Genomic DNA, 20991 nt, shown 5'->3' on the forward strand with positions numbered 1-20991 from the left:
CGCGAGTTAAGCTCACTACGCCACTGGTTATAATCTTCACCGAACAATTTGCTAAAATATGTATTTTAAGTCTAAATTAATTTCTCATTTCTATGTCGTAAGTTGCTTAAGTATTCCAAAGTTTTGCTTAATTATAAAACTCAAATAGAAACAATTTTTAAAAGAAATTGCATTTAATTTTTCTGGTAAAAATTAATTTTAATTAATTAATTTTAATTGTCTTAACTACTTTAAATTTCTTAAACCATTATTCTTAATTTTAAGATATGCTTTCTTTGAAACTTAAAAAAATAAAATAAATTACAATTATAAAATTAAAACTAACTTAAAGTAACACTTTGTTAAGTCAACACTACCAGTCCCAGTATTTTGGCATCTAATATTTTACTTCATATTTCAACTGTCAAAACACCAACAATTGTCATACTTCAATTGTCAAGACAACAACAATTGTCATACTTCAATTGTTTTATGCTATCATACTTCAATTGTCAGAATTAAATTTTATATTCTTGCTGAGGCTAAATAGAGCATACAACATACAAGCAAATTGAAGAAAAAATATCTTCATCTTTGTTCAGAACTTAGCGTACTAAGATCATCTCTCTCTCTCTCTCTTTATATATATACATATATATATATATATATATATATATATATATATATATATATATATATATATATATATATATATATATATATATATATATATATATATATATATATATATATATATATATATATATATATATATATATATATATATATATATATATATATATATATATATGTATGTATGTATAAAGAAATTTTCAAAAAAATTAATACGTTTTAAACTGCGCATAAGCTACAAGTACTTGGAAGATAAACCAGAAAACAAGGAAAGAAGTAGAGTATAAAAACATTTTTAATGAAGAAGAAAAAAAAACTACCAACAATAACAAAAATATTTTACATATTTTTTAAAAAATTTTAAAAATTTAAAAAAAATGGCCTTTAACCAACTAAACTAATTTTTTCTGAATTTATAAAAATTTTCAAAAACTTTAAAATATTTTTGTTATATTTGGTAGTTTTTTTTTCCTTCTTCTTTAAAAAATATTTTTGTTTTTATTTATTTCCTTGTTTCCTTTACACATTTATCTTTATAAATATATATATATATATATATATATATATATATATATATATATATATATATATATATATATATATATATATATATATATATATATATATATATATATATATATATATATATATATATATATATATATATATATATATATATATATATATATATATATATATATATAAATATATATATATATATAGACATATATATATATATATATATATATAACAGAAAATTTTTCATTTTTAAAATTAGATGAAGTTGTATTAATTCATTGATAGAATTGACATTTCCAAAAAAAAGATAATCTTAAAATTTCTCCTTATTGGAATCCATGTTATAGTAACTGGGTAACCAGGGAAACTGGGGAATTAGGGCAGTAGGATGAAGAAAGTGCAAAGAGGGAAATTTGAACAGAAGTGTTTCCGATCCCTATTTTTTTTTGTACCTGTTCAAGAAGAGGGGTGTAATCGGAGCGTGGGAGGCCTTTTTTTTTTCGTTCGTTCTTTCTTTCTTTTTCATATCTTCTTTTTAGTAAAATTTTTTTTTTTTATCCTACCTAGTATACTTAAAATTCAGTTTAAATGTTTAAGCGAAGTAAATCTAAAACATTATGCCACGAAATACATAATAGTCCTGCATGCATTCCAAATTGAGTTTTTTCTTGAAAGAGAGAATTTAACACTTTTGATAATTAGCATAGCAATGTTATGAAAGATAATTTTTAAAGTTGTATATGTCGTAGACTAATTGGTTAATCCGAATTTTTGCAAACGGCCGATGTCATTTTTCACTGAGCCAGGCTATTTGAAAAGGATTCCAATATTTTTTAATCAGTCTGTCACTTTTTAGGCTTATTGCAGTGAGCTCACATGCATTTAGGTTAATTAGAAAATAATCATTCATTGTACTATAATCATGGTTTATTTCAAACATTTTACAAAAAACCAAAAGTAGTGAAGACTTATTTTAAATAGCCTTTAGGATTATTTCCTAAAGGCTATTTAAAAGGATTATTTCCAAGAGCCTAATCAAATAAGTCTGATTGAGTAATTCTTCGCAAATTGGGTAATAAGTATAAAATGTTTCAGATTAATTGTAATAAGCCGAAAAATATCACGCAGTTCAGTTTAAAAAATACGGAAACTTTTTCCACTTAGTCTGGAGTATTGATAAATTCAGTTAGAGTACGATTACATTCAATTAAAATACGATGTGTAAAGAATCAAAATTCAAAGAATCAAAACTTTTTATATGTTCACAGGGTTCACAGAAATTCATCAAAGTTTAATATAAAATCTTTGTTTCAGCTTTTGTTATAGTTTCAAAAAACTATATGAAGCTCTAATGTGAAACATCTATTTTTTTTTCTTACACAACAGAAGAAAAAGCATATTTGTTAACATATTTCTATATATACTAGCTAACTTACATACACTTACTTACAAAACTTATAACTTACAAAATACTCTTCAACTTCTTGTACATGCCTTTGCACTTTTTAAATTTACATAACAATGGTATATATGAATGTCATTGTTATAGTTTCTGTAATAAATTAGAAGTCTTTTATACCGCTTACGGTTTTAAATCAATTATGTGGGAAACTTCTATTTTTTCAGGTTTTCGCGCTGAATTATATTTGGATATTTGATCTACAAAACTTAAAATTGAACGCAGAATTTTTTTGATTCAAGTAAATTGTTCAAAAGAAAAATCGAAGTTTGATAAAAGCAAAATTAACAATAAATTAACAAAATGCTCAATTAACAATAATTAACAAAATGCTCAATTTTTCGAAAGTCATTTAATTAAACTATTGGAGCCATATTTTCCAGATTGTAGTTACTTCCCCATCATATTTTGAAGATAAAAAAACATAGCTTTCTGTGAAACTGCAGGAAATTGAAAAAAAAAAGAACTTATAAGGAAACTTTTCTATTATGTGGTATTTTTAACAAAAAGAGTTCATGCATCTACTGCCGACAGTATTTAAATTAATAGCATGTAAATGATTAGTTGAAAATTCAATTCGACTATTGATTCTAAAATTTTTTATTATTTTATATTTGTGCACTTAATCTATACAACTTTACTTTTGAGAGAATTTTGTTTTTCAATTTTCAATAGCTTCTGGGGTGAAAGAAAAAATTTAAATAAAGAGGGCAAATTTAAATGCGTTTTCACAGTAGCATTTTGTAGATTTTTTTCTATCTTATCACAGTATTAATATAAAATAAGTTTATAAAATTTTAAAGATTTTCAAGCGTAAAAACTAATTATAACGCGTACTTTCAATCAGAAAAACTCTTTATTTTAAAAAATTTTTCTTTCACCAAGGGAAATGATATAAATGTGATAAGAGACTGCATAGTTCAAAAAAAGCGCCAGTTCAATTTTAAACTGTAGAATTTTATTCAAAATCATGAAAACACAAAAGCGTGAGATAAATATTCATCTGTAATATTTTACTCATAAAAAAAAACTAATTTAGTTCATCTTGAAACTTTCGAATTTTTATAATTAATAATATTGATCCAAAGAGTCACGGTGGCTCAGCGGTGTTCGCTGCTTTATGAGATGACAGAGATTTAAATTCCTCTCTCGTGCTCTAACCACAGTGTTGACGTAAAGTATCGTCAATGGAAGGCAGATCATCGATTAAAATTCCTTTATGATCAGGCTAATTATGGAAGGTTTTCGCGGTTTCCCTCTTCATGTAACGCAAATACAAGATAGTTCCATCGAAAAGTCTTCCACAAAGGCTAGTTTGTCCCAATGCTTGATCCAGAAGCTCCCTTTGTCTCCTGGGTTAGGTTAAAAATTACAAGGTTACGGAATTGAACATTGATAGCCATAACTCAAAACTACTACGTCTGTTCAACGCTGATTATAAAATAAAAATTTAAAGACAAGATATATCGCCTAAGTTGTTAAACAACCTACAGTTTTCTGCTACGGCAAGTAAAATGGCGTCAAAATTCATTGAAAGTGGGTGTGTTAAACGGTTTGTGACTTTTAAGTCTTTTTTGTTTTCTAGCACTACTTTTTTTTTCGTCTTTTTTTTTCCCATCACGAGTGCTAAAGTGCCTACGACATCACTGAAACCGAAACGAATGTCAAATCTTTATGATAGTTTACACGCCCAGCAGCTATAATTAAAAACAAATGGCAAGTGAAGGGTGCAGTTAGGTGCTTCTCCACCTGCTGAATGAAAAGGAATATTATCGTATCGATCAATTTTGGTGACAGTAATTGTTAATGACTCATGAAACTTCTTTTAGTACCTTAAAGAGACAATTCAATTTCTTTCATTTGTTAATTTATCTTTCTTTCTGCCATATCAATGAAATCGTTACCATCGTAATTGTTATTGCTGTTACTGCGTTTTATAATCTTCATGAAGTAAATTTAAGAAATATTTGTTGTTATAAAAATAGCGGGTAATTTCGAAAATTGAATTTTGACAACCCATTCAATCATAGTAAAAAAGTTTTCTTCATTTTGGCGCTTTAAAAGTTCCTATCATTTTTTATATTAAAAAAAAAAACAATTTTTGAATGACTCATGAAACTTCTTTTAGTACCTTAAGGAGACAATTCAATTTCTTTCATTTGTTAATTTATCTTTCTTTCTGCCATATCAATGAAATCGTTACCATCGTAATTGTTATTGCTGTTACTGCGTTTTATAATCATCATGAAGTAAATTTAAGAAATATTTGTTGTTATAAAAATAGCGGGTAATTTCGAAAATTGAATTTTGACAATCCATTCAATCATAGTAAAAAAGTTTTCTTAATTTTGGTGCTCTAAAAGTTCTGACTATTTTTTATATTTAAATAAAAAATCCAATTTTTGAATGACTCATCAAACTTCTTTCAGTACCTTAAAGAGACAATTCAATTTCTTTCATTTGTCAATTTATTTTTCTTTCCGCCATATTAATGAAATCGTTACCATCGTAATTGTTACTGCTGTTATTGCGTTTTATAATCTTCATGAAGCAATTTTAAGAAATATTTGATGTTATAAAAATAGCGGGTAATTTCTAAAATTGAATTTTGACAATCCATTCAATCATAGTAAAAAAGTTTTCTTCATTTTGGTGCTTTAAAAGTTCTGACCATTTTTTATATTTAAAAAAAAGTCAAATTTTTGAATGACTCATGAAACTTCTTTTAGTAGGGGAGAGTGGGGTCAATTGTAACAGGGTACGATTGTAACAGAGCAAAAATTTCGAGTGTCGGGTTCTAGATTTGGTTCCTAAGTGGCGCACAAGGTGTATTTAATAAATCTACATGTATACCCCTGATGGCAACCATTTTTATGTACTTTTGAAAGAGTTACATCACAAAAGATATTTTCACGGCACGCAAGTACTTTTTTTGGTATTAGAATATTATATTGTAACAGAGTATTTTCGTTTAAACAAATAAAAATTAGTAACCGAATATGTAAGTGGACACCTTAATTAACATTTCAATTAAAAAAAGATTAGTTTTGCTAATTAACTAGCATTGTTTTTAAGAAATGAAGCTAAAATGGCGTCTTGGGGACAATTGTAACAATAAGTAAAGGGACGATTGTAACAGCCGAAAATAAATAATCTTATGTTTACAAACCATTACTTAACTCTTTAAGAACCACCAATAGTTTCCTATATCATTTATATTATGTTGTGTGTGCATTATTTTATTTGTCACCTTTCACAGCATAAATTAAAATTTTTAACCCCTTAAAGTTAAAAGTTTAACCCTTTAGGTCTCTGCTCATTATTATTTTTACTCCTAAAATATCACTACTATTTTGAGCAATAAAAAAATATATCACAACTATGATAATATGTATAATTAACTATGTTTTAGTTGAATTTATGAACTGTTACAATTGACCCCGTAAGTGGGGACAATTGTAACAGGTGCACGACTGTCAAAAATTGCTAATAACTAATATAATAATATTTAAAATTATGTATTTATTTTTTTTCTAGTAGAGGATAGTCTACTTTACTCGTCTGTCAATTAGTACTAATAATATATTGGATTTTTTGCTAGTTAAAAATAGTTAAGTAAAAAATGTTACAATTGACCCCACTCTCCCCTACCTTAAAGAGACAATTCAATTTCTTTCATTTGTTAATTTATCTTTCTTTCTGCCATATCAATGAAATCGTTACCATCGTAATTGTTATTGCGCTTTATAATCTTCATGAAGTAAATTTAAGAAATATTTAAGAAATATTTGATGTTATAAAAATAGCGGGAAATTTCGAAAATTGAATTTTGACAATCCATTCAATCATAGCAAAAAAGTTTTCTTCATTTTGGTGCTTTAAAAATTCTAACCATTTTAATCTTTGAAATATTTGATAGCTCGGTTAAAGTGGAAACTCGGATTATAGGGGCTCACATAATCGGGATTCAACTGTACTTGCTTCATAACTTTCACATAAAGTATACGTGATACGGTATGATCAAATCTGTGATACAATGAAATTTTTACTATTCAGAAAAAATTGCCTATGCATCATACCTATTACAAAATTATAATTAAAATACTATGTGGTTTTTATGCATCATAGAAAAACAATGTAATGTTATAAACTTAAGTGATAAATATGCATAAAAAATTCATCAGGAAATTTTTACGAACCATTTATAATTTTTATAATTGCACAGGAAAAATTATATTAAACCAAATAAATATTCTACTTAAACTAGCTATGTAACTAAATATTATAACTAGCTTCTATTCTACATATTTTTCTTTTGATGTGCAAAATGCTTGTATAAAAATAGCCCTAAATAATGCATTTAATGCTATTATTAAAATCCATATTCGTATCAAGCTACATTTGTACAATGATTTTATTAATATATACTATAAAAGCTAAAAACGCGTGCAAAATTGTTATGTAGCACACACACACACATACTCTTACAAGAAATACAAGAATTCTTAGTATCCCGTATCAGTACAGGACTAGGGCAAACTTATTTAATAAGTAAAGCCTATCAATATTGGGTCAAAACTGTAAAGGGTCTAAATTCCATCTATTTCTGTATTCTAGAGTTGTTTTTAATAATTTAGTGTTCTACACTCGAGAAAATTCAGGATCAAATTACGGTAAAAAATTTCTGGCACTCAAGGCAATGATACTTTTCGCTGTAAAATCCATTTTTACCGGAGCATGTTTCGGAACAAAAAATATGATATACCGTAACTTTTGCAGTAATAATTACCGTAAACCAGTGTTTCCCAAACTTATGACTTTTCCTTTCCCTTTCTAAATTTTTCGTAACGCTGTGTACCCTACTAATTTTTTACTATAAAAAAATGGCACAAAAGTCAAAAATTACAACTGGCTTTTATTAACTGTTAACTCAGCAAAAAATAGCCAATAAAAAAATACTTAATTGTAAATTTTCATGGAGAGATTTGTTTTTAAATAAAAAAAATTTGAAATGTTCTTTTGTTGTAAGATATTCGCATAACAACCCGTACCCCCTCTAAACTGTTCCCGTACACCTGGGGGTACGCGTACCACACTTTGGGAAACACTGCCGTAAACCATTGAATTATTCTAATTAAATAAATATTGTAGCAAAAATTATGGTATAATATTTTACCATAATAATGGATTTTACGGATGATTGCACTCATATTGCCAGTATTTTTTACCGTAATTTGATTCGAGTTTTGAAAGTGTATTTATATTTAGCAGGTGTTATATTTTACTGGTTAAATCAAATGGAAATATGAAAGATTTTAAGTTTGTTCCCTAACACTTCACCTACACTTATTGTTTTCAAATTAGTTATTAACACTTACAAACACTGTTTTAATATTACCTATTCTTTAAATTATGAAAGTGTAAGATCAAACATAGCAAAAATCGCTTATTATTTACAGGAATAAATCTAGGATTGAAGTTCAATTATTCTGTTTACACCAAAGGAAGAAAAAAAAATAAGAGAAAAATACTTCAGCTGTGTGGATTTATTTTAGGGATGTTGGTCAAGTTCACCCCTTTCACTACCCAAAAACCCCTTTCTCGAATACAAAAACTTACTCTTACCGATCTGAAACAATTTCAAACAGTGCAGAAAATCCTCTCTATAAAATAGAATATCTAACAGTGTACGTAGGAAAGCGCATTTGGAAAAAAATCTTGTAAACAAACTTGCTAAGTCCCACTTTTCCAGTTTCTCACTTTTAAATAGATCCCACGGGACTCAAGAAAAAGGAAACTACTGTTCGACCGGAAGTATATCCAAACCGGCCCCCTTAATTGAACGGAATATTCAAGAAACTGTGAGTTCTTTTCTATCCCAAAATTTTCCCACCCTGATGTTGAAACTCCCACGAAAAATCTTCGTTCCCCCTACTCAGCTTCAACGGGCAGTATGTTTTGTTGTATTTTTTTCCATTCTGAATCCGAAACTAGCCCCCTTGATTTGTTTTCACCTCCCAATACCAAACCTAGAGAAGATCTGTGCCTAGATTTGGAGGTCACCAGGCTAGTATGCCAGCCTAGATTTTCAATTGCTTGGGGGAGGATGTGAATTTTTTTTTTCAATCTCCCCCCTATTAATCAGAATTTCTGAAACGGAGGAAAATTTGTTTACCGTCAAAACAGTACTTTCACTGGAAGTCCTTGCTTGGGCAATAACTCATATCAAGGTGACAGTATTTTAATTTTAGTTTAGTTTAGTGAGGAGGCAACCGTTATTGTATAAATTACATTTTTATTAATATCATATATATTCCTTATATATAATATTTATACATGTTACAAACATACTTATTTATATTTATGTATATATAATATTTATATATGTTACAAATATATTATTTGCAATATATATGTTACAAATATATCTGATACTTCATGCTTTTCGAAGAATCAAACCAATTTTCCAGATATTTGAAATATCTATTTTAAAATTAAAATTACAGAAAGGAATTGTGGAGAGCTGTATTAAGTGTCTTTTAGTAACTTAGCTGACTGTTGATACTGACGCGTTTAGTTTTCGTCAATGATATTTTGAAATAAAATTTAATATTATTCAAATTATCCAAAATGCATTTCAAAGGTATTATATTTCAAAGTATATTTCAAAGGTATATATAGGTATATAATGCCTTTGAAAAACGCACTTATTTAAAGGCACTAGCACTCTACGCAATCAGCGTATCAGTAAAGAATAATAGTACTACTTATAAGAATGAGTACAAAATCAGACTTGAGAAAAAATATCAAATTGATTTAATAATAGAAAAGAGTGCCTATCGAATTCAAAGCTACAAATAACACTGACAGCACCCCCAGATAATCAAGTTGCAAGTTGTTGTAGTGGTTATTTTGCAAGGCTTTCACTTTTTTTTTTTTTTTTTTGTGCAACCTTTTTAGAGTTAATATAAACTAATGGACTTACAATAAAAGTAAATGCTAGCACGTTTAGTTTATCATTCTAACTATCGTTAAAGATTTTTAAAAGAAAACAGCGTTTATTTAAAACTCAACTGCAAACAATAACTGCATCATTTTGAACCATTATTTAAAACGCAATAACTAAAAATCTAAACAAAAAGTTCGACTTTGTTATATTGCTATCGGTAAATAAAGTGTGTCAATAAGCTTGAAAATTAAAAAGCCAAAATGACAACTTTAAATTTTTCTGTAATCTAGCTTGATCTTACTTTTGCCCCGCCACAAAAGAAACTCATTTGGAGAATTTTTTTTAATTAATTTTTACTTTCAGTATAGAAATAAGCTTGCGAATCTATGTAAAACTGCAAATTGAAGCACAATTACAAAACATGTACCAGGCCGGGATAGTCTGGTCGTTGGGGCACTGGGCCCATGTCCAACAGTTCGTGGGTTCAATCCCCGCCTACCGAAGACTCCACGTGTAGTAAATGGTGACTGATGAACGTTAAATCTGTCGAGTCGCAAAGTCCTCCATGTTCCCATAACAAATCAATACCTCTGGGGGTACTGATCCAGGAGTTTCCTTGTCTTCTGGATTGGTTCAAAATTACTAGGCTACGGAGTTTAACAATAGTAGTCGTAAACCCAAAAATTAGGTCGGCTGTTCAACGACGGACATAAGAAAATATTAAAAAAACATGTACATAAAGAAATTATTAGATGATTTCAAAGATCATTTCTCATACCGTTATCCCCACTTCCCCTAAAGATCTATTTAACAAACATTTTTAAGCATAAATTTTATCTAACAGTGCTAATAAAATTTTTCAGATTAAAATTTTGTTTAAAGCTTTAAATATCAATGTAAAATATTTTTCCAAAACTCTAAAAACTATTTTGTAAAAAAAAAGAAAGAAAAACGATTTATCACAAAATATGGTCGCCCTCCAAAATATGATCGTGTTTTTAATCTCCTTAATACAACACTACACTAGTACCCTCGATTTCGATTTCCTCTTTCAATTGCTTCTCAACAATAGTCCAATACCATCTTCCCTCCCTGGCAAAACCTGCAGCTCCCCCATATTCCCTTTCAAAATGCATCTTCCCCATATAAGGAAGAAAAAAGCTTTCAAATATTTTTTTCATCTTTAGGCAGGTGCATGCAGTTTGTTTTTCAATACCCCACAAACAAAAGGTCAATGCAACTGTTACGTAGGACTGAAAAAAAATTTTTTTTTGTAAGATAGCTGTTCATAGAAAATAAATGCTATCAGACACTATTCACATTTTTGGACTGGTTCCTGCTATCGTTATTAAAGGGGTACTTGTCCTGTTAATAGCAGGAGTGATGAGTAGTTATTTGAAAGTGGTATTCTTTTATAGCTGGACAGAGTTAAGTAAAAAAAATTGGAATAAATGTTTAGTTACGCTGGTTGAAAAAAAATATTTTTTCAATTCTCGCGAAAGAAGTTAGAAATGATAGTATGAGAGCAATAGCGTTTTTGTGTAAATGGATTGTTCCGAATACGCTAATTTAAAATTGAAGTCAATTTCTTTTCGAACTGATGATAGCAAATAAAAATCATTTATCATTTAGTTTTATTTACCATTATTAAGACAGGAAAGGTGAAGTTTTATTTATTTATATATTTAATGTTACTGATATTGTTAGTTTTGTAAAGGCTAAACTCGCTTTTAAATTAATTAACAGTTTTTCAGTTGTATTTTAAAAGATAATTTTAACGTACTATAATTTCTTTAAAAATGAGTTAGTGGATCTTTTGCTCTTGGATGAAATTTATTTCGAACTTTCTTAGTTCTTTTTTTTAAAATATGCAAACATTTCAGGTCACCACAAGTCAAATTATTTTTTTTAAGTTCTAAAAATTAAGTTCGGTTAAATGCAGCATTTCAAGACGTAAGTACTGGAATTTGTTATATAGCGCCGTACATAAACAAGATTAATCTTTTTTAATTTAACTAAATTTTCTTTTTACTTAAATAATAGATAATTGCAAAGATTTATTATTAGTTCAATTTAGCTGATTTTATTTCTGAATTCTTCTAAAAATAATTCTAAACTACAGTGCTTTGAATTAGAAGTATTCTATTAGTTTCAAACAGTCAAAAAACGATTGGTTTTAATGAGTTTTTTTAATTTTATGCATTAACTATTAATTAATAAATTCCACAACTATCTGAGGGAAATTTTTCTGAAGAGCTAGAATGTTGTTGATAAATGATTTCCTTTTTTTTTCAGTTTTTTTTTTTTTGCGGTATTTGTATATTTGGTTGTTTTTTCCTTTAAATAGCATCTTTCGTAGTATTTCCTCTCCTTTTTTTTTCTTTTTAAATATTTTTTCTCTTTTTTTTAAATTTTTTTTTATGAATTTTGCATGATATTTTTTTTTATTTTAAGCCCATTTCGTTTGTGAATTAATTTTTCTCCCTATAATTAAAATGAATTTTAAGTTGAATCCTGTTATTTTAAATATCCTCTAATTACAAGTGTTTATGTTTAACAGTGCTTTTTTTAGATACAAGAATTTGCTTTTGGGAAAATGGCAATCTTTTAATTTGAAGAATATTAAAAAAACATTTCATAATACAATGAAGTTCTGATGCATATGTTTTTATATTTATCAGGTTAATCGCATTTTATTTTATTCGTGAAATACACAATAAACTAATTAATGTTTTTTAATACGATTAATAACCTTTTCTTACAGAAAAGTTAATATAAAACTTGTTTTCAAAAATATATAATGATAGTATTCTTCATATATTTTGCAGTCAGTTTTGTTTGTTTTTCGAAGCTTTTTTTGCATTTGTAGTGCATTTTTTAAGAATTCTTAGGTCATTAGCATCTAAGTTCTGGCGATGAACGTTAACCTTTCTTACATGTTTCTATAATGTTGTCTGTTGGCACATTTGGCGACTGAAAAGTTGACGCATTTTGCTCGCAATCACGACTGATTTTGATAAAAAATATTTTAGATGGTTTTCCCTTGGGATAATGGCACTTTATAATTGAACTATGACTTGATTAGTTAAGAACAATAAGCACTTCTGGACAGTAAATATTTTGAAGAATTTCAGTCACAAAGTCACAGCTGATTAATGTCACTCCGCAATTCTATTTTTTTACAGAATTATCGTACAAATTAAAGTATGAAAACACTAAAAATATAATTATTGATAATATATATTTTCCAATACACTTAAGACTAGGTCATACGGGAACAGTTTTCTTACGAAAGTAACTCATACATTATTTTAAAATAATTTTTTGTTTTTTGAAGTAGACTTAATGTTTAAAAAAATCGATAAGTTTTTTTTTTTAACTTGGTGGTTTATATCAATTGACATAATTTTTCAAGTATGATTCTGTAATAGTAATTATAAATATGAATTTTTTAATCATATATGAAAGCGAGACCGCCCATGACTACCCAATGTCCAGGGCAAATTGAACCCCTCTCCTCAAAATAGTTTTATAAAGGGGACTGCTGACGTAAGCATTCAGTAGCATATAAGACGAAGCTCAGATGACACTGCTAAAAATGCATCATTAAGAAAATGGACATAGTATAGGATTACACTTCTTAAGCTAGTGTTATAATAAGTTTCGCATTTTTAAAAAAAATAACTATCAAACAATAAATATCCGCTATGTTAGAAAAAATCAATGTTTAAATTCAAAAGGCACATTTTGTGCTATGTCCAGTTTTCTTAATCCTTTGACGCAAATGAAACACCGGAGTCCCATTTAAACATTTTCTTAAATTTGATTTTTTTTTCCATTCATATTCAAAAATTGATCAATGATTGATTTTGTGAATTGAAAAAAATTCCAATGACGAAAATCAAGAAAAGTAATTTTAAATTCCAATGTACTGCTTCTCTTAGATCTAAATAACTTCAAATAAGGGCAAATTTGAAAAATTATTGTTTGGAAGTGATCCGTGTTAAAAAAAATTTACCTTTAACGCAAAAAAAGATACCAATGTTTCATGCAGTATTTCTTTAAAAAGATTATTACAATGCTAAATATAATATTTTTCACTTATTTTGACCAAAATAATACAATATAATGAAAAAAAATATGAAAAATATATTTAATAAAAATTCTGCGTCAAAGTGTTAACACATAATTCAAGTTAAGTCTATTTTTCAAACCCTCATCTCAAGCTATGCTTATTTTCTTCACTGCGCTTTCGAGCTACAACAATTTTTTTAACGCGCATTTCAAGATATGTATCTTTTTTAAACTCGCTTTCATAGCTATATCCACTTTTTCTACGTGTTTTTTAAATTATACTCATTTTCTCAAACTCCCATTTTTAGTTATGCCTATAATAATAAAAAGTTTACCGGCCAAATTTATAAGTTTCCAAGCTTTCTGCATTTGTTTTAACATATAATTCAGAATAAAAACATATCGGAGAACGTGCTTATTATTATTGTTTAGACCTGTGTAACTTTCCGAAAAACTCACTCACACGGGAAAGTCATCTTACTTTCTTAATTTTTTTTTAATTCAAACTTTCTGTTCAAAAATAATTATGAAAAAAAAAATTATTTACCTTGAATTGTTCTTTCAAAGCGTGTGTTTTTGAACCTACAATATAGGCATTTGATAAGTATAGTTTAAAATTTAGGTTTTTCTTATTGTTTTTATGATTTTCGTGTAGTTCTCTATCTGAATAATTGTAATGTAGCAGGAATGATATACGGTGGCAGATATTGTGTAGTCATCCAGTCATGTGGAGTTGAAAATATTTTTGCTTTTGAGTTATTTTTTACACATTTTAACAGACCACAAATTCACAGAAAAAAAAATAGCAATTTACATTAAATTCATTTTATGATAAATATACACAAAAATTGATAAAACTTTTATCCTGTTCCACGCTTAACTTTTTACTAAGCACATCTTACTTATAATTTTAATCAACATTATTAATAGATTAGCAATCATTCTTTAATCATGATTACTTTTAATCAAAATTATCATAGTAATTAAGATCAGATGTATCAAACAGCTATATCTGCAATGCAAAAAAAGAGAAAAAAATCATTGAAGGTCTTCTTATGTTTAGTTCTTAAGGACAAATACAGCTTTATTTGGTTATATTTAAAAGAAAATGATTAACTTGTCGGAACAATGGAAAACGAAGCATTTAAAAAAATTAAATAATTAAAAATTAAATACATTTTTTAAAAAAATTCACAAAAATAATTATAATTCCTTTTAATGAATAAAAACCATTGCAGCGGAAAATAATTTTATATTTTAAACAATCATATTCGTTGAATAATTAAAAAAGTAAGGAAATAAGCTATTGGAATTCTTTAAAAAAATAAAGTTTCATTTCATATGGAAAAAATAGCATTAACTCTTTACAATCAAGAAATTAATTTATTTTCCTACAGGAAGGAGCGTGTAGTGCTCGTACAAATAAATAAATAAGGAATACGCGCGAAAACGTGCAAATTTGCAATAAAAATGTCTGAACATACAAATTGTAACTTTTTAACCGTATGAGGCATATTTTTATGATATCAAAAAATGACAAATCGGATTTGTCCTAAAAATGGAGAAAAAGATAATTTGTTTTAATTTACCTTTAAAAAAATTGCAAATTTAAAAAATAATTCTCTGTGGAGAAATTTAGATCTTGTCTGAGGTCTATAGTATTCAAGCATACAAATGAGGGTTAATAAAGCCAAGATAGGATCACCTGGAACTTGGAGTCAAATTCTGGAGAAGGCCTGGGCCCATCCTGCTCTATCGTGCTTCTGAGGAATGAAAGAAGGATTTATGGGTTTAAACAACAGGCATCATTTTTGAAAAGTCCTGTTTAACCAGTGTACATCATAATTGTCAATTTTTTTCAGAAAATTATAAAATGTAACAGGAAGAAAAAATAAATAAAAAGTTTTTTTGCAATGAATTAAGCATTTAATTAATGCCTGCAATTGTTTAAATAATTATAGGAAAATCAAATGGCAAGACCTTAGATCATATGTGTTTTTAGAATTGTGATATTTTAAATATTATATTGCATATCATAAAAGAACCGTATTTTTAAAATTCTACGATAATTTGATAATTCATTACGCTTTAATTGGATTTCATAAAATATTTCCTCGTTTTTCTTGCCCTTCCTCTCACTAATATCAAAAATATTCATTTTGTTAGACTAATTTAATATTTGCTTGCCATACATTCAAAATAATAATAAATTATAGAATAACACGTTAAAAATAAGTTGCATGTTGACAACATTTATTTCAATGCAAAATGTAGTTTTTAATTAAATATCTTTGAAATTGGAAACCATTAGAAATCCTTAAAATTAGCATACCTTATTAGGAATCCTTAAATTAGGATTAATAAAACGAAAAAAATTGGGATGACAGAATCGCATAAGCTGCCAAAGAGAATATTTTCTACACGACAAAAGCGCCATCTAACTGGAAAAGGAGGATCTATTTCTTTATCGTTTTATTTAATAATGTTGGGATGTTACACTAAGAGGGATAAATTAAAGAGTTTCGGTTAAAAAAAAATAAATAAATACATAAATCTATTTCTGCACAGGTGTGAGTGAGTTTTCGAATATAAGAATAATTTTCTATAAATAAATACATTAATTACATGAATGGAATATTATACTACATTAATGGAAATGATTAAAACTACGACTTTTGGGATTTTATTTACAACTGAAATTTCTGAACTAGATTAAGAAGAGGGAAAATATTAGAGTTTTGATTGGTGGTTGTTTTGTTTTGAAAAATGTCATGTCCAGTTGTGCCTTTCTGTAGTTAAAGTAATTCTTTTTCTTTTGTCTCTCTTTTCTATTTTTTTATTTATTTATTTTTTTGATGCGAAAATTTTTTATATTAATTTAATGTAACTTTTTTAATCGGATAAAAATCAAAAAATATTTGCACTTTTGTTTCTGTGTTTAATATTATGAAGTTATTTAAAGTAGCCTCATGACTTCATTTCGGTGACGATGTTGATGGTAGGGGGAAAAAGAGCACTGGAAGATTAAACCCAGAAAAAAAGCACCGGGAAAAAAAACTGGTAAAAAGCATCCCATAAGTAATTTTTGAATTTAACAACTAATTAAATTCGAGTTATTGAGCCAGAATTTAAATTATTTAAATATTCAGTGAAATTAAACTAAATATTATTAAAAAACTAATTAATTAGATATTATTAATAAACTAAGCATTGATTTAAAGTATACGGAGAAGAACTTTTCCTATTTCGTACTATCTATTAAAATGATTAGGAATCTTAAGCAACTCTGAAATTGTACTCAATTTTAATGATTACTCTCATCGTATTGCGATGTAATAATATACAAATAATTTTGTCTCAATTAGTTATTTTTTAAAAAGTATGAATTAAACATTTCATAATTTTTATTGATAATTTAAACTTATCAAAAGTTTAACCTCCTGCGAGACTACTGTTAATCGATACATTATTTATAATAATAAATAGTTTTATAGATTACAGAATTGTATTTACAGTTAGAAATGTATAAAATGTTAAAAGTTTGTTTCAGTCAACTTAAAACTAAATTTTATGTCTTAATTATTTTTTTAAATTATCTAATAAAGTTCAAATATATTTTTAATTACATAAAATTCTGGTTTAACTACCCAGTTCGAGTTAGACGTTAAATTTAATTAACAGTTAATGAGGGGCTTTTTTCCTGAGTTCTTTTTCCGTTATTTGATTTTGATTTCCCTTACAAACTCGCCGCTTCTCCACCCCTCATTTATCAATCTTAAACCACTAATTTAAGGAAAGAAAATTCTAAATAATTTGAAATATTCGCTAAAATACGGGTAAAAATACCAAAATTATGTTTAATCTCTACTGACTAAACAATTAAAACTCTAGTGTGAGAGAGCAACATTTATGTAAATTATATAGAACTGCACCATGAGCGAAAAATGCTTTTGTGTAAGTAACTGATTTAAAGGAGAAAAAAGTCCTAATAAAGTCTTTAGATTTTTTCAATGAAAAACTGCCCTAAAAATCCATACACTTGAAATGCTCGGTACACTTTAATGCAACAAAAACAATAAGACGCATTTTCACGTTTCTCAGGAGGGCGCCTTTGACGATGAGCATCACAATTTCTACCTAAGCTATGAGATGCTTCTGTGTAGTGGGTTGTTATAGTTAAAATTTAAGAAAACTCATCTGGAAATAATAACGAGGAGAAGTTTGATGTAAAAATAAAGCTTTTGAAAAAGTGTGGCTTCTCACCATTGTATCTCAAACCCGTTAATTAATGTAGCTTATAGTGCTACAATAGCACTTTCTTTAATCTTTAGTATAGCAAGGTGCTGTACTGAGATATAAGGGTTAATAAAACAATTTCGAAAAAGCTAAACTTATCGCTTTTAAACTATTAAATATATTACCTTAATTTATATATCTTGACAGCAAAAGGCACCCCAAAGAGTTTGAGTTTATGTAAAGAAGAGGGGAAAAAATAGAATATGCTGGATTGGTTAACTTGTTCATCTTTACGGACGAGATAACTCGTCTTCCAAGAATATTCACTGTGCGCAATGGACGAGACAAGTTGACCTCTTCAGAAAGTTTTTCTATATTATTGCAGTGTGTCCAGAGACTTATTTATCAGCATTTTAGCGCATTTTAGTCCATAATATTTTGTCTATTAATTTTAGCTTTGTGGGAAAAATCTTATCCCGAAAGGTGGGATAAACGCGTGCCATTGTCGTGATGAAAGTGTTAATTTTAGAGTGTGTTAAGTGTTAACTTTAGCATTATACAGAAAGAGAGAGGTATCTTCATTCTAGCCGAATCCGTTTTAGGCATGGTTCAGTGTTATGCATTTTTGTTTTGACAGAAAAAAAAAATTCTTGTATTATTGTTTGATTTAAATGCTCAATATTTTTAAATATTTATGTTCCGGAATTTTTTAAAAGTATAAAATAAGTAAATCAATAACAGCAATAAATATATACATTATGATAAAAAAAATGTTCTCACTGCGAAAACATAACAATATACCGGAAACAATTATTTCTTGATTAAAATGAACTTCCTAGGAGCATGAAGCAAAAAAGTTGACCATTCTTTTAAGTGACCTTGGCTAAAAACCACCTATTGAAAAATCTTCAAAAATATCGTTTTTAAATAATATTATTTTACAATAAAATTTAAAACTAGAATAAAACAAAAATTAAAATTAAAATTTTACTATAAAAGCTTAAAAAATTAATATCTGGTAGACTAAAATTTATTCCATAAAAGTAAAAAACCTTCTAAACTTTCACTGCAAACATAAAATCTATAATTAGCCAAAAAGCTTCTAGAACTAAATGCTGTTCTAAATCATAACTTTAGAAATATTTTAAAACAAAGTAAGGAAATAGTATTTTGTTAATGTAAAAGCAATAATAAAGAAAACTAAAAGAAATAAAAGTAAAAAATAAACCTTTTTACCGTAATTTTCAAAGCGCTTTTGATTAGTTGTAAATTCTGCAAGAATAAAACTATGAATTCACATTAATAACACGTTAAATAAATAATTCAGAATATACTTTTGTTTATATATTTTCGCAAGTATTTGCTTGCAAAAATTTCTTAAAATAAACCAACAAATGAGATCAGGTAGCACTTTTAAAAAAAGTTGAAACTGGATTTAAACATATCCATTTTTAACATGATTTATTTATTATAACAGAGCAATTTGCTAAAAATGTTGAGATAATAGATAAAAATACTAAAAAATAAAAATTTTGAAGATTTTATTCAGTAAAATTGCTTTTCTTCATAAAATGTGCTGTTTTTTTTTAATAATTAATGCGAATTTCTCTTATTTAAAATTTATCGTCTTCAACATTGCTACAAGAATTTCAAGAATTGATACATTTAAATGAACTTATACTTATTAAATAAATTAATTAGGCCTACGAATACGTTGATGATTAAAAGATTAAGTACGTGGTATCAATAACGAAACTAGCAAGCTGTTGATTGCGTTTACAAATAAACGAGCCCCAGTTTCAAAAAAATACCTGGCAGCTGAAAATGGGCTTCTAGAATGTTATTCTATAAAGTCTTCATATTTTTAAAAATGCTTTCAACACCTTGCCCTGTTCCAGTCCCCCAGTTTCGGCTTTCCCTTTCATATGGAGGAGGACGGTTACCAAAATTATCGAAAGTAGACACCACCTTGGGGGAAATTTCTGACCCCTACTGGGATTTGTATATTTTTTTAACCTACAGCATGTGCACAAGGTAGTGCAGCTGGCGTCTTCACATTTTCATCGAAGCTCATCTCAAATTGACAAGCAATTCTACACGCTCTGATCATGCTAACAATGTCACCCAACTTGTCTTGTACGCAACAAAGTGCAAGTACGTCACACTAGGCTGTCTCTGAAACCCCAATGAAAATGGAACAAATAAACGATGCCATTTACATGGTATAACTATCATTCACATTTCTGTCACCTTTTCTTGTAAAATGACCTCAACATGTGTTACATGTTTCCTTGGAATAGGGAAACAATGTGCTCAACATATTAAGGTTTAAAAAAGAACCTTGTCGATGTGTCATTATTCGTTTTTAAGTTTTGTCATAAAAATTCGTTCTTTGATCTGCATAATAAGAATAAATATGTCCTATATACAGTTGTGTGTCCCTCAAAGCTCCTAGATAGAAAGTTTTCATTTTGAGTCTAACTTCGTGTTACCTCGCATTTATTTTCTATAAATTTAAAATTTTTATAATTTTTACCATTTGGAAACTTGATATTGGTTGTTCTCTTCATTGAAGTAAGTGAACACTTTCAGTAATTTCGAAACTCGGTACGTTTCCACGCCTCACATTCGAAACCTATTTTCAATTTTGGCTCTGAAACCCCAATTAAAATGAAATAAATAAGCGATGCCATTTGTATGGTATAACTATCATTCGCATTTTTGTCATCTTTTCTTGTAGAATGACCTCAGCATGTGTCACATGTTTCCTTAAAATAGGGAAACAATGTGCTCAACATATTAAGGTTTAAAAAAGAACCTTGTCGATGCGTCATCATTCGTTTTTAAGTTTTGTCATAAAAATTCGTTCCTTGATCTGCATAATAATATATCCTAAATACAGTTGCATGTCCCTTAAAGCTCCTAGTTTGAAAGTTGTGTGATTTTGAGTCTACTTCGAAATATTTCCCTATACTTCGTAATTTTTTGTCCACAAATTCAAAATTTTGAACATTCTCTACCGCTTAGAAGCTTGATATTTGTTGTTGATATTGTTTATTTCACAAATGTAAAAATAAGTACAACTGTAGATATTGTACATAGCATATTGAGGTTTGAAAAAGAAACATGGAAACATGTCGAT

The sequence above is a fragment of the Parasteatoda tepidariorum genome, chromosome 11, assembly GCF_982258835.1.
Source record: "Parasteatoda tepidariorum strain Cologne lab strain chromosome 11, Ptep-v5.0, whole genome shotgun sequence".
Classification (NCBI taxonomy): domain Eukaryota; kingdom Metazoa; phylum Arthropoda; class Arachnida; order Araneae; family Theridiidae; genus Parasteatoda; species Parasteatoda tepidariorum.